This window comes from Oncorhynchus nerka, linkage group LG7 (assembly GCF_034236695.1).
Source record: "Oncorhynchus nerka isolate Pitt River linkage group LG7, Oner_Uvic_2.0, whole genome shotgun sequence".
Lineage (NCBI taxonomy): Eukaryota > Metazoa > Chordata > Actinopteri > Salmoniformes > Salmonidae > Oncorhynchus > Oncorhynchus nerka.
The window spans coordinates 40,207,151-40,225,421 of NC_088402.1; the positions used below are offsets into that span (position 1 = coordinate 40,207,151).

General features: G+C 42.6%; 1 pseudogene; it reads right to left on the reverse strand.

Annotated features, from left to right (window-relative positions):
* LOC115131655 (voltage-dependent calcium channel gamma-7 subunit-like) overlaps positions 1-5,786 on the reverse strand; it is a 44,672-nt pseudogene extending 38,886 nt beyond the window's left edge.
* Positions 5,787-18,271: the final 12,485 nt, after the last annotated feature.

Genomic DNA, 18,271 nt, shown 5'->3' on the forward strand with positions numbered 1-18,271 from the left:
TGGACATCAAGGAAAACGCTATGTCGGACGCAAACCCAACACCTCTCATCACCCCGAGAACACCATCCCCACAGTGAAGCATGGTGGTGGCAGCATCATACTGTGGGTATGTTTTTCATCGGCAGGGACTGGGAAACTGGTCAGAATTGAAAGAATGATGGATGGCACTAAATACAGGGAAATTCTTGAGGGAAACCTGTTTCAGTCTTCAAGAGATTTGAGACTGGGACGGAGGTTCACCTTCCAGCAGGACAATGACCCTAAGCATACTGCTAAAGCAACACTCAAGTGATTTAAGGGGACACATTTAAATGTCTTGGAATGGCCTAGTCAAAGCCCAGACCTCAACCCAATTGAGAATCTGTGGTATCACTTAAAGATTGTTGTACACCAGCAGAACCCATCCAACTTGAAGGAGATGGAGCAGTTTTGCCTTGAAGAATGGGCAAAAATCCCAGTGGCTAGATGTGCCAAACTTATAGAGACATACCCCAAGAGATTTGCAGCTGTAATTGCTGCCAAAGGTGGCTCTAAAAAGTATTGACTTTGGGGGGGTGAATAGTTATGCACGTTCAAGTTTTCTGTTTTTTTGTCTTATTTCTTGTTTGTTTCACCCCAAAAATATTTTGCATCTTCAAAGTGGTAGGCATGTTGTGTAAATCAAATGATACGAACCCCCCCAAAAATACATTTTAATTCCAGGTTGTAAGGTTAAAAAATAGGAAAAATGCCAAAGGGTGTGAATATTTTCGCAAGCCACTGTATGTTTCTCTAAGATGGGGCATTGGGGTGGATGAGATTCCCTTGATAGTTAAAACCAACAGAATAAACCACAATTCCCATGCTGCAGCCTCAGTTAGGTTCCACTAGAGCTGGGTGATATGGACAAAAATTCATATTGCGATAAATTGCCTGAATTGATGTGATGACAATAAATAGAATGACAAGTTTGCAACATTCATTTGCACCTGTTTTTTGTATTATCCTTCAAACTACTACTACTAATTTGATGGCTGTAACTGTCAATTGTGCAATTAACAATCAACAATATAAGCAAACTTGTTTCATGTTAAACTTTACTTTTGTCTGGTATAGGCTACATGTCGTAATGAACAATATCAGCAAAATTCCTGTGATAAGTTATCGGTATGGTCCGTGTCGATCATTTTTTGTTTATCATCCCATCTCTAGGCTCCACCACTTTGTCTTGGGACTGGGAGGGAGAGCTTAGGTGTCCGGGAGCAAATGTAAGGAATGCCACATGAATGGGGGGGGGTGAATAGTGAATGGTGCTTTAAGTTATAGCATGAAGGAGGAAGGGAATCAATGGAGGAAAGGACAAATAAAAGAAGGGATCAGTAGAGGAAAGTTTGGAGAGAGAGAGAAGCTTCAAGGGAATAATGTTTGAGGTCAGTGAGAGTGTGTATCTGTCCACTAGTAATGGTGCTGAAATAACAGAAAAATAGATAGCATAAAACTAAGAGTTTGGAGAGAGAATGGGGGGGAGGGCGGGGATAGAGAGAGTGTGGCTGAGGGGGAATATGTTTGAGGTCATGGTTAGAGTGTGGAGCTGTCCACTAGTGAGGTGCTGAAATACCAGAAAACTAGATAGTGTAAAAACCAAGGACATTACTTGCCTATAGTCTCATGTATGGGTCCAAGCACACTACTGTACTGGGTCAGCTCCTTTTTGTTGCTTAATTAACAAATTTCAGACTTAATGAATTAGCTAGACTTATTAATTAAGGCAGTAATTTGGTGTCATTAATATACAGGTGTTAATAAGTGTGTAATAATCAGTGGTGTAAAGTACTTAAGTCAAAATATTTGAAATACTACTTAAGTAGATTTTTTCAGTATCTGTACTTTACTATTTATATTTTTTGACAACTTTTACTTTTACTTCACTACATTCCTATAGAAAATAATGTACCCAAAAGTACTCATTACATTTTGAATGCTTAGCAGGACAGGAAAATGGTCCAATTCATGCACTTATCAAGAGAACATCCCTGGTCAACCCTACTGTCTCTGATCTGACGGACTCACTGAACACAAATGCTTAGTTTGTAAATGATATCTGAGTGTTGGAGTGTGCCCCTGGCTGTCTGTAACTAAATAAAAGACAAGACAATTGTGGTGTCTGGTTTGCTTAATATAAGTCATTTGCAATGATTTATACTTTTACTTTTGATACTTAAGTATATTTAAAACCAAATACTTTTAGACTTTTACTCAAGTAGCATTTTACTGGGTCACTCACTTTTACTTGAGTCATTTTCGATTAAAGGTATGTTAACTTTTACTCAAGTTTAAGAATTGAGTACTTTTTCCACCACCGGTAATCATATGAATAAGTTTGATCAATTAAGACCTTCCACCAGTGAATAATTCAGGGACTAGGCACTTTATTTGAGGTATTGTGCCCTGTAGCACACAGCATTATAGGGTTGTGATAAGAATCACATTATCCATTATCTTAACATGTCATGATAGGTCATTAGTAGTGAATCCAATGTCAGCGTGCCTAAGAAAAGTTGATGTTGAAAATGTTCCACGTGTCATGACAGTGGTATAACTTGACATGAACCGCCATGATGTGTTGTGACAGGTCTCATGTAATTCTAATGAATGTGTTATGACCATGTCATAGAGGTCTTATGATATACATATTAGATATAGTCAAATGGGACTAGGGTCCCTCTCAATGACATTTAGCAGATCAAGCCACTTTCAAGGGCACACAGCTACATGTTTTAACGTGTGCCTCAGGTTTCTGCAGTTTATAGAATCAAATCGGGAGAAATACCTGGTATACTATGCAGAGGCACAGTGCTTCATTGTGCATTGTCTCTCTAGAACAGCATTGCATTAAACATTGTAGCACAGCATGATGGAAAGAGGAAGGGAAAGAAGGGATGGATGAGGCAATTTGGAGCGATCATGGGTCCAGTGGACCAAGACAACTGCTGAGTGGTACAGAAACTACAACTCCCAAGGCAGCGGGACCAGCCCCACAGATGGTATTCCCAGCTAAGCGGCCAGGGAAGGCTCAGGATGGGGTGTCATTTTCTGTTGAGACGGCAATATGTTCCCCTGTCAACAGGCTCGGCCAACTGGCATGAAGAATGCAGTATTTAAAGCAGGGATGGAAAAGTAGGTGGTCTGACATCAGCCTCTTGAATGATAAGAACCACTTACAGGAGAACAGCACAGTCATGTATTGAGTGCAGTACATTGTATGCAGGTACAGAGTGCAGTGCATTAAAATGCATGAATGACAGAGATAATTCAAATCAAATGTGCTCAATGTGGGAAGATAAACTGTAGGGGGAGAGATATGGAGAGATAAAAAGAGGGAAAGAGAGAGAGAGAGATTGGGAGAGGGGGGGGGAAGACATGTCTGGGGAAAGACCTTGGCCCAAATAATGTTAGGAGAATCCAAGCGCTCTGACTCAGCCTACACACACACACAGGAGTGCCACATGCCTGTACATGGCCAACTATATCTACAGTTACAGGCACCAACCACCATTCCTATACCTACAGTTACAGGCACCAACCACCATTCATATACCTACAGTTACAGGCATCAACCACCATTCCTATACCTACAGTTACAGGCACCAACCACCATTCCTATACCTACGGTTACAGGCACCAACCACCATTCACAAATACATGGACAGCCATGTCTGTTATCTTTAGCATTATATGCTGAGGCATTGAAGGCTATTAAGAATGCCTGAAAGAGACAGGAATAACCCCGGGCGGCAGGTAGCCCAATGGTTAGAGTGTTGGGCGGCAGGTAGCCTTGTGGTTAGAGTGTTGGGCGGCAGGTAGCCTTGTGGTTAGAGTGTTGGGCGGCAGGTAGCCTTGTGGTTAGAGTGTTGGGCGGCAGGTAGCCCAATGGTTAGAGTGTTGGGCGGCAGGTAGCCCAATGGTTAGAGTGTTTTGCGGCAGGTAGCCTTGTGGTTAGAGCGTTGGGCGGCAGGTAGCCTTGTGGTTAGAGCGTTGGGCGGCAGGTAGCCTTGTGGTTAGAGCGTTGGGCGGCAGGTAGCCTTGTGGTTAGAGCGTTGGGCGGCAGGTAGCCTTGTGGTTAGAGCGTTGGGCGGCAGGTAGCCTTGTGGTTAGAGCGTTGGGCGGCAGGTAGCCTTGTGGTTAGAGCGTTGGGCGGCAGGTAGCCTTGTGGTTAGAGCGTTGGGCGGCAGGTAGCCTTGTGGTTAGAGCGTTGGGCGGCAGGTAGCCTTGTGGTTACAGCGTTGGGCGGCAGGTAGCCTTGTGGTTAGAGCGTTGGGCGGCAGGTAGCCTTGTGGTTAGAACGTTGGGCCGGTAAGGTTGCTGGATCAAATCCCCAAAATCAAATCAAATGTATTTATATAGCCCTTCTTACATCCTCTGATATCTCAAAGTGCTGTACAGAAACCCAGCCTAAAACCCCAAACAGCAAGCAATGCAGGTGTAGAAGCACGGTGGCTAGGAAAAACTCCTTAGAAAGGCCAAAACCTAGGAAGAAACCTAGAGAGGAATCAGGCTATGAGGGGTGGCCAGTCCTCTTCTGGCTGTGCCGGGTGGAGATTATAACAGAACATGGCCAAGATGTTCAAATGTTCATAAATGACCAGCAGGGTAAAATAATAATAATCACAGTAGTTATCCAGGGTGCAACAGGTCAGCACCTCAGGAGTAAATGTCAGTTGGCTTTTCAAAGCCGATCATAGCCCCAAGCTGACATTCTTCCCTTGAACAAGTCAGTTAACCCACTGTTCCCGGTAGGCAAATCATTGTAAATAAAAATGTGTTCTTAACTGACTTGCCTAGTTAAATAAAGGCAAACAAACCCATCCAAACATTTAAATTGGACACCCAGAGCCACACTTTTCCCCCCACTCCTTCGCTCTCTATCTCTCCTCCTCCCCTTCTCTTTCCTCCTGTCACACTCCCGTCAAAAACTCGACACACACACACACACAATTTTAAACATGCACATGGACCCAGATACACAACAACTAGGCTAGTGCAGCACACATCATATACCACCATCTTCCCCTCAGGTTCCCCAAATAACGGGCATTACTTCGTTTGTCTCCCATACCAACTACATATCAAAATGTATTCCCGCTCTCTTCACACATACACATAGAGCTTTACCACTCACTCCAGTGCGCCTATAGCACTGCATTGAACAACGCTCGCCAGTGGCAAATGCGACACGCAAATGATTCTAATCACCAAGACATGTCATGGGAGGTAATATTCATAAAGATAACATTCTCAGAGCCTACCACACGCACATCTTGCGGGGAGCGAGCGAGAGAGAGACCCGAGGCAGTATATTATACAACGACAGACAGTGCTTTTTCAGAATTTCAAACCCAAATGTCAGTTGAATGCATTTCCTGTGTGTATTCAAGCCAGACTAAATAGACGCAGCAAATGTTACAGGCAGACTGACTGTAGCCAACAACACTCTGACAGACCGACATAACCACGAAACGTGTGAACTGCTATAACCCAAAATGGAAACTATGATGAGACATTTTTTAAGCCGGTTTATTAAATTAATGGTGATTTGTATAGCGCAATGATGACACATACTCACTAGGAACTACTCACCCTTTCCGACAGTCCAAAATGAATAGTGCAGCCGTCGAAAGATCCGCGCGCTAGGGAGCCTTTTCAGATTGTGCAGTTTTCCTTTTGCGCGCCCCTCTCCCTCGCTCTGTCTCTCCCTCGCTCTGTCTCTGTCTCTCTCTGTCTCTCTCTCTCTCTCTCTCTGTGCGACTCTCTCTCGTGTGTTTCCCCGTATCGCCCCCTCGCTTCTCTCTCTGTCTCTCTCTCTCTCTTTTGCCCCCCCCCCCTCCTTTCAATCACTCTCTATTTCAGCACTGCGGAGAATCGGTTGAATGGGCTATACTGAGGACGGCGCAGGAGATGCGTGAGACGGGGGGGAAGCGGGGGGAAGCGCCACACAGAGCGAGGGAGAGATAGCATGACCGTGGAGAGTTGCGAGTGAAGACGTTCTACTGTTACAAGGAGACAGCCAAAAACACACGACACAGAAGCAAGCGGGGACACCCAGTTGGGTTGGCGATTACCCTCACGCAAGTGCGCGCCCGCACGCAACAAGCAACATACACACATACACACACACACACACACACACAGTATTCAACGTGGTATTGAGAGAGAGGGTAATGAGGACAGTGATTATGTTACCAGAGCTACTTTACTTAGAAACGTTTACTTGATTCATCCATTTACAGTAACATTTCAATTGAAACAGAGAAACAGCATGTATAAACCGCTCACGAGTTAGAGTCAAATGAGGACGTACATTACGAAATCGTTTTTTGGGCGAGGAGTGATCATCACAGACAATGTGCATGGTTTTGAATCATATATCAATTATATGATATGATCAGAAATATATTTTATGCATACTTAAAGTGGCATGTGAGTGAGCTGCACTGGCATGTAGTGTGAGCTGAAGTTGTACCGTTGTAAGGGGATATTTGTATGTATAAGGGAAGGGAAGGGAAGGGGAGGAGGGGTTGGCTATAGTGGCTCAGTTAAGGGTGCCGCTTCACAGCATGACGTACACCGCTCTGCTTCTATACCTACGGCCACCTGCACAGCCGCACACACGCGCGCGCACACAGATACTGGCGATACCTGACTTCGTGGTCATCCAGATGTATAAATCGCCAAGGAGGGTGTGTGTGTTTATGATTGCATGCGCCCGTTCATGCAGTCACATTAACCTTAACAGACTGATGGGAATGGTTGTGCGTCAACGGGGCATGTGGAAGCAGTGTGGTTGGTCAGCATTGGAATCGATCCCTTTCCAAACCACACACAACCACCACGTACAGGGCCGATTATACCGCCTATCCTGCCTAATAGACTGAAAGGTCACAATGTAGAACAGAGATTATTTTATTGATGTGGGAAATTAGACCTTTCGACCGTATGGATGCTATCACCATAGCTGTCAATCATAGTCTGATCTGATTCTCTTTAACATTTAGCATAAAGTTTCCATTGAATTGCATGAGTTGTTAGCCATTAGCTATTTCCAGATGCGATGTGGCTTATATTTAAGCAATAAGGCCCGAGGGGCTGTGGTATATGGCCAATATACCAGGGCTAAGAGCTGTTCTTTTCACGAGGTAACGTGGAGTGCCTGGATACAGCCCTTAGCAGTTGTATATTGGCAATATACCACAAACTCCAGAGGTACCTTGTTGCTATTATAAACTGGTTACCAACGTAATTAGAGAAGAGATGTACCACGGCTTTCAGCCAATCAGCATTCAGGGCTCGAACCACCCAGTTTATAATAATGGATAACTCCCTGTTTTCTGTACTTGAATATAACTGTTCACTGCTATGGCACCTTTGCATAGATCAAGGTGATTGGGAACTGCAGTGGAATTTGTGCTCTCTTCCCAACTCCTACAGTGACAAACATATCTTGGACCAGGATTGTAGAACCTTTAAGCGCTGGAGAAAGAGCCAAAAATCTGAGAAGACTAAAGAGACTATGTTATGCACACCAATGATGCATTGCCACAAACATGAGACGAGTAAAGGTAATCTGGGAGAAAATCTAAAATAGGATGCCAGAGTGAAAAACCAGAGACAACGTTGGAATACAATCCTTAGGGCTAGGCCCCTTTTTTCTCCATTTCCACCTGAATGACGAGCCCAAAGTAAACTGCCTGTAGCTCAGGCCCTGAAGCCAGGTTATGCATAGAATTGGTACCATTGGACAGAACAACTTTGAAGTTTCTAGAAATGTTACAAATAATGTAGGAGAATATAACACAATAGATATGGTAGGAGACAATCCAAAGGAAACCAACCAGGTCATATTGGAAATTAGCTCCCTGGATGCAATTCCTATGGCTTCCACAGGGTGTCAGCAGGCTTGTAACTTCAAAAACGAATAAGAAATATTTGTTTTAGTACAGCGACAAAGTCTTGGAAATTCGTGTTTACACGCGCCATGAAGACAGTGCGCACCTGCTAAAATCGGTTTTCTATTGAACATACTTCTTTCTGTAAGAAATATTATAGTTTGATTACATTTTAGGGTATCTGAGGAGTAAATAGAAATGTATTTTGACTTTTTGAAACAAAGTTTAGTGGTAGATTTTCGGATTTGTTTCTCTGCATGTTGAACGAGTGGATTATTCAAATCGATGGCGCCAACTAAACAGACTTTTTGGGATATAAAGAAGGATTTTATCTAACAAAACGACGCTACATGTTATAGCTGGGACCCTTTGGATGACAAATCAGAGGAAGATTTTCAAAAAGTAAGTGAATATGTTACCTTAATGGTTATTTGTGAATGTATGGAACCTATGCCGGTAGAAAAATATTTTAATGTGGGGCGCCGTCCTCAAACAATCGCATGCCATGTTTTCACTGTAATAGCTACTGTAAATTCGGACAGTGCAGTTAGATTAACAAGAATGTACGCTTTCAGCCGATATAAGACACTTAAATGTACCTAAATGTTTAATATCCATAATATTTATGATTATTTATTTGAATTGCGTGCCCTCCAGTTTCACCAGAAGTTGTCCCGCTAGCGGGATGCCTATACCTAAGTTAACAGAGGGGCTTTGTAGGCTATATCGACCCAAACTCGATTGGAATAGAGAGATGTAATTTCCGGTCACAACTTGTTGACTTGTTTATGTGCTGTTAGTTGCTAACCTTACTTTGCTACCTGACAACTTTACGATTTTTATTTTTTAATTACTGTTTATATTTTTCGTTTTTTCCCTCGCTCAACTTTTTTCATTCAACTTTTTCACCCCGGACGCTTTATCTGGACGTGGTTCGTCAGGACCTCCACCAGCCGAAGCTAAATAGTAACATTAACATGATGCCTTCTAATTGCAGTCGCTACACTCATACTATACAGGAGAACGATCGCCTTATGGCGAGGATAGCTGTGCTGCAAGCCCAGCTTCAGACGCAATCGTTAGGAAAGGGACATTTAAGTGTAGGAAAGGATGAAACACTGTCTGTGCCACCAGTACGTGCAGATAGTAGTATAAATCCCCCTGCACAGTCCCCACACCCGGACAATTTTCTCATGGCTTCCAGAAGGAAATGCTGTAAGAATGCTCAACCGGTGTCGCTCATCCAGCTGATAGAAACTTTCAACCGGTTCTCCCCATTAAGAAACGGGTCGGAGTCAGAGGCCAAGCCTTCTCTGGTCTCTACTCCTCCCGTTACGGGGTCTGAGACGCCGAAGCCTCCCACAATTGAAAACCCTAGTCATTGGCGACTCCATTACCCGCAGGATTAGACCTAAAACAAATTATCCAGCGATCATACACTGTTTACCCGGGGGCAGGGCTACCAACATTAAGGCTAATCTGAAGATGGTGTAGGCTAAGGCTAAAACTGGCGAGTGTAGAGAGTATAGGGATATTGTTATCCACATCGGCACCAACGATGTTAGGATGAAACAGTCAGAGGTCACCAAGCGCAACATAGCTTCAGCGTGAAAATCAGCTAGAAAGATGTGTCGGCATCGAGTAATTGTCTCTGGCCCCCTCCCAGTTAGGGGGAGTGATGAGCTCAATAGCAGAGTCTCACAACTCAATCGCTGGTTGAAAACTGTTTTCTGCCCCTCCCAAAAGACAGAATTTGTAGATAATTGGCCCTCTTTCTGGGACTTAGCCACAAACAGGACCAAGCCTGGCCTGTTGAGGAGTGACGGACTCCATCCTAGCTGGAGGGGTGCTCTCATCTTATCTACGAACATAGATAGGGCTCTAACTCCCCTAGCTCCACAATGAGATAGGGTGTAGGCCAGGCAGCAGGGTGTAGGCCAGGCAGCAGGGTGTAGATACATGTCTCCGGACCTACTCACTGCCACAGTCATACTCTGGACCTAGTTTTGTCCTGTGGAATAAATGTTGTGGATCTTAATGTTTTTCCTCATAATCCTGGACTATTGGACCACAATTTTATTACGTTTGCAATCGCAACAAATAATCTGCTCAGACCCCAACCAAGGATCATTAAAAGCCGTGCTATAAATTCTCAGACAACCCAAAGATTCCTAGATGCCCTTCCAGACTCCCTCCACCTACCCAAGGACGTCAGAGTACAATAAGTTAACCACCTAACTGAGGAACTCAATTTAACCTTGCGCAATACCCAAGATGCAGTCGCACCTCTAAAAACAAAAAGCCAAACCTTGACCCAGAAAATGTAAAAAACTATCGGCCTATATCGAATCTCCCATTCCTCTAAAAAAAATGAAAAAGCTGTTGACTGCCTTCCTGAAGACAATGTATACGAAACGCTTCAGTCTGGTTTTAGACCCCATCATAGCACTGAGACTGAACTTGTGAAGGTGGTAAATTACCTTTTAATAGCGTCAGACCGAGGCTCTGCATCTGTCCTTGTGCTCCGAGACCTTAGTGCTGCTTTTAATACCATCGATCACCACATTCTTTTGGAGAGATGGGAAACCCAAATTGGTCTACACGGACAAGGTCTGGCCTGGTTTAGATCTTATCTGTCGGAAAGATATCACTTTGTGTCTGTGGATGGTTTGTCCTCTGAAAAATCAACAGTACATTTCGGTGTTCCTCAAGGCTCTGTTTTAGGACCACTATTATTTTCACTATATAGTTGACCTCTTGGTGAGGTCATTCGGAAACATAATGTTAACTTTCACTGCTATGCGGACGACACACAGCTGTACATTTCGATGAAACATGGTGAAGCCCCAAAATTGCCCTCCTTGGAAGCCTGTGTTTCAGACATAAGGAAGTGGATGGCAGCAAATGTTGTTCTTTTAAACTTGGACAAAACAGTGATGCTAGTTCTAGGTCCCAAGAAACAAAGAGATCTTCTGTTGAATCTGACAATTAATCTTGATGGTTTACAGTCATCTCAAATAAAACTGTGAAGGACCTCGGTGTCACTCTGGACCCTGATCTCTCTTTTGACGAACATATCAAGACTGTTTCAAGGACAACTTTTTTCCATCTACGTAACGTTGTCAGATCAGAAACTTTCTGTCCAAAAATTATGCAGAAAAATGTATCCATGCTTTTGTCACTTCTAGGTTAGACTACTGCAATGCTCGACTTTCCGGCTACCTGGATAAGGCACTAAATAAACTTCAGTTAATGCTAAACACGGCTGCCAGAATCTTGACTAGAACCCCAAAATTTGATCATATTACTCCAGTGCTAACCTCTCTACACTGGCTTCCTGTTAAGGCAAGGGCTGATTTCAAGGCTTTACTGCTAACCTACAAACCATTACATGGGCTTGCTCCTACCTATCTTTCCGATTTGGTCCTGCCGTACTTGCCTACACTTATGCTACGGTCACAAGCCTCCTTACTGTCCCTAGAATTTCTAAGCAAACAGCTGGAGGCAGGGCTGTCTCCTGTAGAGCTCCATTTTTATGGAATGGTCTGCCTATCCATGTGAGAGACGCAGACTCGGTCTCAACCTTTAAGTCTTTCTTGAAGACTCATCTCTTCACTAGGTCCTATGATTTGGGTGTAGTCTGGCCCAGGAGTGTGAAGGTGAATGGAAAGGCACTGGAGCAACGAACCACCCTTGCTGTCTCTGCCTGGCCGGTTCCCCTCTCTCCACTGGGATTCTCTGCCTCAAACCCTATTACAGAATCTGAGTCACTGGCTTACTGGTGCTCTTCCATTCCTTCCCTAGGATGGGTGTGTCACTTGAGTGGGTTGAGTCACTGACGTGATCTTCCCTTCCCCCCCAGACTTGTCTCAGGATGGTAAGTTGGTGGTTGAAGATATCCCTCTAGTGGTGTGGGGGCTAGGTGGGGTTATATCCTGCCTGTTTGGCCCTATCCGGGGGTATCGTCGGACGGGGCCACAGTGTCTCCAGACCCCTCCTGTCAGCCTCCAGTATTTATGCTGCAGTAGTTTATGTCGGGGGACTAGGGTCAGTCTGTTATATCTGGAGTATTTTTCCTGTCTTATCCAGTATTCTGTGTGAATTTAAGTATGCTCTCTCAAATTCTCTCTCTTTTCTTTCTTTCTTTCTTTCTTTCTTTCTTTCTTTCTTTCTTTCTTTCTTTCTTTCTTTCTTTCTTTCTTTCTTTCTTTCTTTCTTTCTTTCTCTCGGAGGACCTGAGCCCTAAGACCATGCCTCAGGACTACCTGGCCTGATGACTCCTTGCTGTCCCCAGTCCACCTGGTTGTGCTGCTGCTCCACGTTCAACTGTTCTGCCTGGGGCTATGGAACCTGTTCACCGGACATGCTCCCTGTCCCAGACGTGCTGTTTTCAACTCTCTAGAGACAGCAGGAGTGGTAGAGATACTCTGAATGATCGGTTATAAAAAGCCACAACCACAACCAGCTACAACCACTATAATTATTTTTATTTCACCCTGCTGGTCACCTATGAACATTTGAATATCTTGACCATGTTCTGTTATAATCTCCACCCGGCACAGCCAGAAGAGGACCACCCCTCATAGCCTGGTTCGTCTCTTGGTTTCTTGCTAGGTTCTGGGGAGTTTTTCCTAGCCACCGTGCTTCTACACCTGCGTTGCTTGCTGTTCTGTTATAATCTCCACCCGGCACAGCCAGAAGAGGACCACCCCTCATAGCCTGGTTCGTCTCTTGGTTTCTTGCTAGGTTCTGGGGAGTTTTTCCTAGCCACCGTGCTTCTACACCTGCGTTGCTTGCTGTTTGGGGTTTTAGGCTGGGTTTCTGTACAGCACTTTGTGACATCAGCTGATGTAGGAAGGGCTTTATAAATACATTTGACTGATTGAATGATTGAACCTAGCTCAGGGAACACCAACAACACTAAGAGGAGAAGCATAGTCTTAATCGTTCACCGTCCCTCCTTCTGTCTTCCGCTTTGTATTCCTCTGTGCCACCCCCCCCTTCCATATCCCCCTCATCCTTTCGCTCTTTTTCCCAATCTATTTTTAGATGCATGCCAGGGAAATCCAATACATGGATAGTGATATAAATAGCATGCGGTACATTGACCGCAACGCATTAAATACAGATGTAAGAAACATAGAAAACTGCTTAGAATTTTAGATCAATGTTGATACTTGAACCTATGCCAATGAATATGACTTTCCAGTATGCCATGATAAAGAGAACAACGGTATAACAGGAAATGTTACAACATAATTTTGATGTATATGAAGACACCATGTGCATCAAACGTGTTTCCACGTGTTTGTTTGGGGGGTGCGTCCTGTTGGAAATCCCCACTTCCTTATAAAGATTGTCTTCAATATTTCCACCTTGTTGCTGGGACAACCATGACTTCAAAGAAATTAAATAAGAAGAAAAAGGTGGGAGAGTGAGAGGGAGAGAGGGAGGGAGATAAAACATTTTTTTTTAAATCTGCAAAAACAGAGGGGATAGACAGGAAGCTGGGAGTTCAGGATGGGGGTGGGAGGAGAAGAGGAGAGAAGGAGAGAGAGATGTGGTCTATGGAGAGAAAGAGGGAGGGGGATGAGCATGTACAATAAAGTGGTGAGAAACGTGGATGGGATACTAACACTTAAATGAACAAGCAGAGAGAGCTACAGTGTCTTGTAAAAGTATTCACCCCCTTGGAATTTTTCCTATTTTGTTGCATTACAACTTGTAATTTAATTAAATTGATTTTTATTTGGATTTCAGGTCATGGACATACAAAAAATTGTCCAAATTGGTGAAGTGAAATGAATTACTTGTTTCAAAAAAGTAAAATGGATAATTTTTTAAAATTGTTAATACTTTTTTGAAACAAGTAATTCATTTCACTTCACCAATTTGGACAATTTTTTGTATGTCCATGACCTGAAATCCAAATAAAAATCAATTTAATTAAATTACAAGTTGTAATGCAACAAAATAGGAAAAATGGCCATCCCACGGAGCACCATTAAATCCATTATTAAAAAATCAAAAGAATATGGCATCACAATAAACCTGCCAAGAGAGGGCCACCCACCAAACATCGCGGACCAAGCAATGAGGGCATTAATCAGAGAGGCAACAAAGAGACCGAAGATAATCCTGAAGGAGCTGCAAAGCTCCACAGTGGAGATTGGAGTATCGGTCCATAGGACCACTTTAAGCCGTACACTCCACAGAGCTGGGCTTTACAGAAGAGTGGCCAGGAAAAAGCCATTTCTTAAAGAAAAAAAGCAAACATGTACTCAAAGATGGTACTCTGGTTAGATGAGACTAAAATTGAGCTTTTTGACCATCAAGGAAAATGCTATGTCTGGCACAAACCCAACATCTCTCATCACCCCGAGAACACCATCCCCACAGTGAAGCATGGTGGTGGCAGCATCATGCTGTGGGTATGTTTTTCATCAGCAGGGACTGGGAAACTGGTCAGAATTGAAGGAATGATGGATGGCACTAAATACAGGGAAATTCTTGAGGGAAACCTGTTTCAGTCTTCAAGATATTTGAGACTGGGATGGAGGTTCACATTGCAGCAGAACAATGACCCTAAGCATACTGCTAAAGCAACACTTGAGTGGTTTAAGGGGAAACATACCCCAAGAGACTTTGAGATGTAATTGCTGCAAAAGGTGGCTCTAAAAAAGTATTGACTTTGGGGGGATGAATAGTTATGCACTCAAGTTTTCTGTTTTTTTTTTGTCTTATTTCTTGTTTGTTTCACAATTTTAAAAAATGCATCTTCAAAGTGGTAGGCATGTTGTGTAAATCAAATGATACGAACCCCCCAAAAATCCATTTTAATTCCAGGTTGTAAGGAGAACAAATAGGAAAAATGCCAATGGGGGTGAATACTTTTGCAAGTCACTGTACATCAACAGTAATGTATACATAGTAGCTACAGTGCCTTCGGAAAGTATTAAACCCCTTGACCTATTCCATATTTGTCTGTGTTACAGCCTGAATATAAAAATGGATTAAATCAATTTTTAAAAATCACCCACCTACAGACAATGTCCCATAATGGCAAAGTGGAAACATGTTTTTATTTTTAGAAAAGTTTTAATACAGAAATATTTAATTAACATAAAAATTCACACCTCTGAATCAATAGATGTTAGAATCATCTTTGGAAGTGATTACACCTGTGGGACTTTCTGGGTAAGTGTCTAAGAGCTTTGCACACCTGGCCAGTCCAGTATTTGGACATTAATATTTTTTTAATTCTTCAAGCTCTGTCAATTTGGTTGTTTATCATTACTAGACAGCCATTATCAATTTTAACTTTAACTAGGCCACTCGGAAACATTCAGTATCATCTTGGTAAGCAACTCCAGTGTATATTAGGCCTTTTAGGTTATTGTTCTGCTGAAAGGTGAATTTGTTTCCCAGTGTCTGTTGGAAAGCAGACAAGTCCAGGTTTTCCTCTGGGATTGTGCCTGTGCTTAGCTCTGTCACATTTATTTAAAAAAGTAATATCTGTAGTCCTGGATGATGACAAGCATACCCACAACATGATGCAGCCACCACTATGCTTGAAAATATGAAGACTGGTAATGAGTCATGTGTTGCGTTGGATTTGCCCCAAACATAACGCTTTGTTTAAAGGACATAAAGTTAATTTCTTTGCCACAGTTTTTGCAGTTTTACTTTAGTGCCTTATTGCAAGCAAGATGCATGTTTTGGGAGAAAAATAATTATGTACAGGCTTCTTTCACTTCATTCTGTCAATTAGGTTAGTATTGTGGAGTAACTACAATGTTTTTGATCCATCCTCTGTTTTCTCCTGTCACAACCAGTAAACTCCAAAACTGTTTTAAAGTTACCATTGGCCTCACAGTGAAGTCCCTGATCGATTTCCTTCCTCTCAGGCAACTGAGTTAGCAAGGATGCCTGTATCTTTGTAGTGACTGGGTGTAATGATACATTGTCCAAAGTGTAATTAATAACTACACCATGCTCAAACGGATATTCAACATCTGCTTTTTATTTGACCCATCTCCCAATAGGTGCCCTTCTTTGGAAAACCTCCCAGGTCTTTGTGGTTGAATCTGAGTTTGAAATTCACTGCTTGACTGAGAAACCTTACAGCCAGTTGTACATGTGGGGTACAGAGATGAGGTAGTGATTCAAAAATCACGGTAAATACTAGTATTGCACAAAGAGTTATTCCATGCAACTTATCATCTGACTTGTTAAGCACATTTTTACTCCTGAACTTATTTAAGCATGCCATAACAAAGGGGTTGAATGCTTATTGACTCAAGATATGTCAGCTTTTAATTTCTATTAATTTGCACAAAAAAAACATTATTCCACTTTAACATTATGGGTATAGTGTGTAGGCCAATTTTAAATTCAAGCTGTAACACAACTAAATGTGGAAAAAGTCAAGGGGTGTGAATACTTTCTGAAGGTACTGTACCTGTATGTACAGACAGAGAACGAGAGAACGAGAGAGAGATGAGGGAGAGAGGTAGAGCAGTTTCATTCTGACTTTTAGATAGACATTTAGAGGAACAGGGAGGAGGAAGAAATGTCGAAGTGGTGGGGAGGGAGTGGAGGAAGGACGAGGAGGCAGGCTTGAGTTACTGAAAAAAAGAGAGGTTTGGCTGCTTCAACAATTACTAAACGGAGTGGTCAGCATCTTATGAGTGCAGGCTCAGGAAGAGGGGAAGACAGAGAAAGAGTGGGAGAGGAAGAGAGAAAATAGGGAGGAGATGGGGTGAAATTGGAGGAGTGAGAGATGGAGGGATGCAGTAAAGGAATGAAATTAGGAATAAGAGATGGGGAAGAGATGATGGGGTGAATGAGAGGATGAACAGAATGATGGAGAAGAATGATGAGAACAAAATGGTTAGAGTGGCTCGTAAGAAAGAGAGAAGGGAGGAAAGATTGGGAAAATGGAGGAGGAAATGACGGAATAGTTGGGGGGAAGGGGCGGAAAATTGGCCAGGGATTCAAAAGACGCATTAATCTTGGCGCAAGTTCTGTTTCAGTGTGTCTGAATATGTTGGGGGGGGCTTTCAATGCAGTAACACATACTGTATAATAATATCTGACAAATTCCACCAATCATATCCCAGAATGAAAGCAATAACAGAGTTGATCCTCTTAATTTAGTCCCACTGTGTAATATAGAATCGCTACTTTGTCGCCGAGAAAAACTTTCAAAGGACTTTGGATGACATAAGTAAATAAATAATAATATGACTTTCACAGGAGAGAAAAAAACACATAGAGCACATACACAATCTGGAAAAAATGTTAGTTAGCTGTCAGATATCTTACTATACTGTAGATGCTGTGCGAATGAATACACATTCAAAAAAGACAGAAAGGCAGACATGTAAGGAGGAACATACAGTATAGTGTACATACACAATCTGTCATATATGACATATGAATGCACATACATGTTGTCTCGCAGAAACGAACAGACAACACAAGTGCCTTCAGAAAGTATTCCTACCGCTTGACTTATTCCACATTTTGTTGCGTTACAGCCTGAATTCAAAATGGATGAAATATTATTTTTTTCTCACCCAACTACACCCAATACCCCATAATTACAAAGTGAGTACATGTCAAGATTTTTTTGGTTTGCAAATTTGCAAAATGAAATACAGAAATATCTCATGTACATAATTATTCACAACCCTGAGTCAATACATGTTTGAATCACCTTTGGCAGCGATTACAGCTGTGAGTGTTTTTGGGTAAGTCTCTAAGTGTCACGTCCTGACCTTAGTTCCTTTTTTATGTCTCCATTTTGGTTTGGTCAGGGCGTGAGTTGGTGTGGGCATTCTATGTGTTTTTTATATGTTTTCTATTTCTATGTGTTTGGCCTGGTATGGTTCCCAATCAGAGGCAGCTGTCAATCGTTGTCTCTGATTGAGAACCATACTTAGGTAGCCTTTTCCCACCTGTGTTTTGTGGGTAGTTATTTTTCCATGTGTGTTTGTGTGCACCTCGGTTGGGTCACGTTCTTTGCTGTTTACCTGTTTGTTTTCTTGTTATTTCGGTTTCACTTTCATTAAAAGATGTGGAACTACATGTACGCTGCGCCTTGGTTGATTTATGACAGGGAGTTTGAGGATAGCAAGCGTGACACTAAGAGTTTAGCACAAATGGATTGTGCAATATTTGCCTGTTCTTTTCAAAACTATTTTCAGGTCTTGCTATTGTGTGTTAGCCAGTGACAAAACATCTCAATTTAATCCATTTTAAATTCAAGCTATAAACACAACAAAACATGGAAAAAGTCAAGCCAGTGTAAATACTTGCCGAAGGCACTGTAAGCAAATGCATGC